Here is a 6,182-nt window from a genome sequence, read left to right on the forward strand (position 1 = left end):
AGTGTCAGGACTTCTCAGAACCATTCCTTTCATTGTGGGCATACTGCAAGCAGGCTGGTCACCACCAATGGATGAATGGGCTCACTTCCAAGAGTAAAGATAGCTCACGTTTGCAGTTGACAAAGCATTTTCATCAAAATAACCTGGCCAGGTGGCTAATGCAAATGTTATTATCCTCATTTCACAGATGAGGAAACTGAAGCTCAGAAAGATCAAGTGACTTGCCCAAACTCACATGGCTGTTAAGTGTCAGAGACATAGCTTAAACCCAAGGCTTCTAATTCCAAGTCTAACATCCCTTCTACAATTGTACCCTGAACTTGGGAATTCTCAATTGTTTAAGGGGCAGGGAGAGAGACAGCACTTCAGAATCTTAGCTGAGCTAGGGGTCCTTTCTTTGAATAGTTTCTGGGGTGATCTTTCTAGAATAAATATGTTGGTTAATCTGAAAAAAAAAACCACTGTAGGGAGTCAGCATGAAATAGTAGAAAGTATACTATATTTAGAACAAAGATACCTGGTTTCAGGGGTGTGCTGGTAAACGTTAAGCAATCAGGTCTCTGAAAACATGACTCCCTTTTAAATTTAATCCACTTCACCAACATTTTCTTCATCACTTTCTTAAGTCTAGACAACCAACAAAACAGTAAACCAAGCCCTGGTCTGCAATTTTTGTGATTCCTGAGGAGTAGAGACTCACGCTGAATATTTACCATTTGGCAGGCGCCAGCACACCCTGTCCTGGTTCTGAATCTTGACTCTACCATTTCATAGCATGGAGACCTTGGGCAAATCACTTCTCTCATCTCATTTTCAACTTCTATCAAATGAGAAGGAGTTAAACTAACTGAGTCTTCCAGCTCTCAAATGCTTTGAGATATGTTCATGAGAGGGCCCTTTCCTTGTGGTCATCTTTTCTTGCAATGATGCTGCATGCCTTCTGTTCTAACGCCTTCTAATCCTCTCTCTGAGGACCCAAAGGACTCTTCTTTTCATTGGAAATGAATTCATATCCTACCTCCAGGGGAAAAGGCTGTGCTGATTGGTTGAGAATGGGGGGAAGTGGAGGCCAAGCCTGAGACTACATTTCCATCTTCCTTGTGTATGATATAATGGGATCTTTTCTCCAGTGTAATTAGGGAGAATAAATTGCTGGAAGGCACATATGGTGATGAATGGAACTGGCAACTTATGAATAAAGGAAAAGGGAAGAGCTGGAGAGAAGGCAGGGGTGGCAATCGGGGAAGAAGTGCCTTTGCAGAAGGAAAGCACTTAAAAATAACCTGTGGTCCAGAACTGCAGCTCTGGGTCTGTAAAGATCTAGTCCAAACTTGGGGGCTTCTCACAAAAATCACTCTGTGGTTCATATTCCCATCCAGGGTTTTCCCTGGGAACATGTGAATTTTGCTAATGAATGGGTCTCTGTACCAAGAGGTTCATATGCAAGCACTCTGGCTAACAATACATCCAGTATAAGGCAAGCTATCACATGATGGAATATGCAAAAGTCTTACACCCAATATCACAAACATTCAAAGCACTTCTTCTCTACCCAATGAGGTCTATCAATGCTAGACAAGGACCTATAAAGTTCTCCAGGCTTACAGTATTGACCTGAAGCTGAGCCCCTACTCCCAAGAAGATCATGCTTTGGGCTGCTAGAGAGTTTACTATCCCCCCAAGTCCAATAAAGACTCAACCCGTCGTCCCCTTGCACAATTCACTTAACTCACAGAACTAGAGAAAGGTAAGGTCTGGGTTTCCTTCCTCATATTGTACTTCTGTCCCTTGCTACCTCTCAGCTCATGTTTGCTCCAGAAGCTCCTTGGAGCTAAAGGCTAAGGTCTGGAATATCTCTTCTTGGTACAGAAATTCAAGTCACCCCAGAGTGCTTCCACTGGAACCAGGAGGCCTGGTTCAGAAGTTCCTCTGTCTCTCCTTGAGTGTCATACTACTGATACTGACATGCTCCTGCAGCGTCAAGCTTGGCCCAAGAACTCCACAATGGCAGGCCACCACCTTCTTCTTTCCAACATCGGCACAGTGCCTAGAACACAGTAAGTATGTAATAAATGCTTGCTGACTTAATTCTCTAGAGGAGCCCCCCAGAGGCACAGACTTTCCCTCTAGGGAACCATCTGAATCTCTCTATGTAACCCTTGTCCTCTGCAATTCTCTTTGTCTCCCCAGTTCTCTCTAGGTCTATGTGTCTGCCCTATTCTCTCTTTCAAAAGTCAAACTCAAGTGTATAGTCCAGGTATATGAAATGGTCATGAATCAGTCAATCTTTCTTAACATAACATGGTAGGAACGGAACAAGGGTATAGTGATCCTTACAACAACCCTGGGAGTTAGGTACTACCTGCTATGCCTATTTTACAGTTGATAAAACTAAGACAGAGGGTATGATTTGCCCAGGGTCATGTAGCAAGTAAGTGTCTGAGGTGGGAATTTTGAACTCAGAACTTCCTGATTCCAGGCCCAGAGCTCTATCCACTGCACTACATTTTCAACAGAGCAATAATATCTCATTAAGGGGGTGCAAGAAGAGGCCTTCCCAGGCTTCTCCTGAAAGCTCTCTCCACAAAAGATGGGAGGATTTGAGAGACTCCCCCTTGTTTGGTCTGACAGAACAAGTAAACCTGGTCACCATGAGGTAGTGTAGGATAGGATAGGACAGTTAGGTGGTGCAGTGGGTAGAGGGCCAGGACAAGTCAGGAAGACTCACCTTCCTGAGTTCAAATCTGGCCTCAGACACTTGTTAGCTGTATGACCTGGGCAAATCACTTAATTCTGTTTGCCTCGGTTTCCTCATCTGTCAAGTGAGGTGGACAAGGAACAGGCAAACCACCATCAGTATCTTTGCCAAGAAAACCTCAAATGCGATCACAAAGAGTCAGACAGGCCTGAAAAAGGCCTGAACAACAGCACTATAGAATGTTCAGAGAGACAAACAGAGACAGAGACAAGAAATCCACCCCGCCTGCCTACCCTGCTTCAGCTGGCACAGAACAATGAGCCAAGAGGGGCATTTACCAGAGGGGCATTCAATTTCAGGCTTGTAATTGAACTGTAGCTATCACATAAATCTTTGAGACATATGGTAGTATGGAAAGGGTCGGAGGGAAAGGCCCTTTACATGAGCTACTGGAATCTCCTTTTCTGCCCTGACTAACGCAGGGCACCCACCCGGCCCTGGTTCTTGCTTCAACAGTGTTTGGACCGAACAGATCTGGGGTCGCCCAGCTCCCCTAGCTTTTGAACCTCACCTGTCTGCAGCCTCCGCCTCCGGAACCAGCCCCCACCTCCAGGACCTGCCGCCTCCTCCCTTAGCTGTCCGTGCCGCGAGCTCTAGCTCCCAGATCGGACAAAACTCCTCTGGAGCCAACGCCGCTGCCAGCTGTACTGGGGCCCAGGTGTACTCGGGGGCCTCCTACTCCGACCTGTCCCTGGGTTTCTATTTCGACTGGGTCGGGTCGATGTCGCCCTGCCTGGGGTGCCGCATTTTTTCCGTGAGCCGATGAAGGACAAAGGCGACGGCTCCAAGCACCATCTGCGGCTCCAGAAGCAGCGTGGAGGGCCGTGTCCTCCTCCAGGCTGTGCAAAACCTGCCCAAGATGAGTGAGGCTGCGGCTTGGAGGGCATGCAGGCTTCCCTGAACCCGGAGACGGGGCTGAACCAGGCCCTCCTGAAGCTGCACGCCCTGGGCTCGAGCCGGGGGATCCACACCTCTGCGACTTCCTAAGGAGCCATTACCTAGCGGAGGAAGTGGAGGAAGTGAAGCTGCTGAAACCCCTGGGCACCCACCTCACCACCCTGCGCCATGTGCAGGCAGACCCCCACCCAGTCCAGTCTGGGCGAGTACCTGTTGGAGAGGCTGAGCCTGAAGCATGACCAGGGTGGGCAGCCAACAGGCAGGCAGCCCCAAGGCTGAACCAAGAATGCCCACAATAAAGCTAGCTGCTCACCCAGAAAAGAAAAAAAAAAAAGAACCAGCCTCCATCTGACCTACATGGAAGTAACCCTGAATTTGGAATTAGAAAGCCTGAGTTCAAATCCCAATTCTGCCGTTAACCAGCTGAATAACCTTAAGAAAGTCATTTGCCTTCTCTGGGCCACAATTTCCTCACCTGGAAAATGAAGGGGCTGGGCTTGGAGGTCCCCTCTGTCTCTACAGACAAATGCAAGACCTCACTGATCCCTCTTGGCTGGGTTGTTTCAGTTCCTTTCCCCTTCCACACGGAATTCTGTCTGCTATTTCATCCAGTTGCACATGAATTATGAACCCCTAAGTAGTCATTCCCTGTCTGTGAAGGGAGAGGGGTCATTACCTGTACAAAACTGGCTCCCCCGAGCAGCATTGGGGCTACTGAGCCGTGCTTTGCTCTCTAATCTATTATTGGCATTATAGAGTCACAGAATATGGTTTATTGGAGTCATAACCCTGGTAGAATCGGTCATTACCACAGCTAATGGCAGACTTTGGAGGCCATGAGAGGTCCTCAGGTTTGCCTCTGATGATTAAGCAGCCAAACGACCACTGGCTAATGGAAATGGGCAGCCCTCACAGGGAGGTCACCACCATAGTTGGAACACAGACTCAGGGCCCACTTTCAGGGAGATGTTCTCTTTTGCAGCATGGTCCCCTGTAAGAAGACAGGGCAAAGCCAGCTACAAAAACAGAATGTCTCCCATTTCTATAGCTCCTTAAGATTTATCAGGTGCTTTGCAATCTTCCTTTTACAAATAAAAACAAAATGAGGCCCAGAAATAAAGTATGACCTCCCAAGCTATCAGAGTCAGAAATGTTTATGTCAGCATTTGAACCCAAGATCCTAACTACCAACCCAGCCCTCCTATTATGCTAAGGCAAGGATGCTTACTTTTTTTGTGCCAGGGGTACCTTTGGTGGTCTGGTGAAGCCTACAGGCCCCTTATCAAAATTATGTTTTTAAATGCTTAAAGTAAAATATATAGGATCACAAAGCAAACCAATTATGACAAAGCAAAGATGCCATTTTTTCCTATCCAAGTTCATGGACCCTTTTCAATATATGTATTGATCCCTTTAGAGGGATCATGGTCCATTAATCCCAAATTAAGAATCCCTACTCTAAAGGGAGGCAGCTATAGCTGAAAAAAGGAAAATATCCCCCAAATCTGTGTGGGACAATAACAACCCTTGCCCAAAATAAAATAAGCAGAGATATCTCCAAGTAGAGACAGGAAGGATTTATTTAATTATTTCTTCCTGCAAGAAGGGCGGTCTCGCTACTAGAGGCAGTCTAGTAGGAGAGGCAAAATACAAAATACAAAACTTGGTTATATACCCAAAAGACCACCCCTTTTCCCCTCCCTTGTTCTTTCCTGTTCCCATTAATTAGGAACTGAGGTTCATAATATTAACCACAAAAATCCGCTGGCGTTTGCAGATGAAATGTCAGTAATATCAAAAAACAGAAGGTACCTGTCTAGTGGACATGGAAACAGACAAAATATGTCATCAGTATCAACTTAGATATGAAAGTAGAAGATAAATGTTCTAACAATATCAATATAGATATGAAAGTAGACAATGTTTTATGAATCATGGGGATTTTAGGACATGGTGACCTGCCCAGAGTTCTGCAACAGGAGTTCCAATTTTATATTTGTACAGGTCAGATGGTGGTCAGTGGAAACAAGTCTGGAACATTTGGTCCTGTGGTTAAATTTGCAGGGTCTGAGCAAAAACTTCAACTTAAATGACCAGGGAAGTAAGGTAAGGGTCCCAGCCCAGGTTACTAAGTCTTTGGTACTTTATAACAATTCTGTTCAGATTTCTGGAATGTTACCTGAGAAGTTTTCACTTTTATTCTATTCACTTCTGTATCTTCACCTTAGGCTCAGGAAATGCCAGCTGACCAGAAACCCCCCTCTCAACCCTTATATATAATAAATATAATAATAAAACATAATCTCTCCACATTAATCTGTCCTGCCCTCAAGAAAACATACGACTCCTGTATTCCAAGTCTTATCTGGTGACATTTCTTAATTTGTTTTACCTCCCAAGTAACATGTTAACCTCCCAATCAAATTATCCCCCCATGTCACTTTTCACCACTTCCTACTGGTAAAATGGAAGGAAAGAAGGAAGGAAGGAAGGAAGGAAGGAAGGAAGGAAGGAAGGAAGGAAGGAT

At 45.6% G+C, this 6,182-nt stretch overlaps 1 pseudogene; it reads left to right on the forward strand.

Moving 5' to 3' along the window:
- The first annotated feature begins 1,965 nt into the window (after positions 1-1,965).
- LOC138149335 (ferritin light chain pseudogene) lies at positions 1,966-3,934 on the forward strand (annotated as a pseudogene).
- Positions 3,935-6,182: the final 2,248 nt, after the last annotated feature.

This window comes from Petaurus breviceps, unplaced genomic scaffold (assembly GCF_028583685.1).
Source record: "Petaurus breviceps papuanus isolate PSGF00001 unplaced genomic scaffold, PetGlider_PUasm1.0 90847, whole genome shotgun sequence".
In the NCBI taxonomy this organism is placed as follows: domain Eukaryota; kingdom Metazoa; phylum Chordata; class Mammalia; order Diprotodontia; family Petauridae; genus Petaurus; species Petaurus breviceps.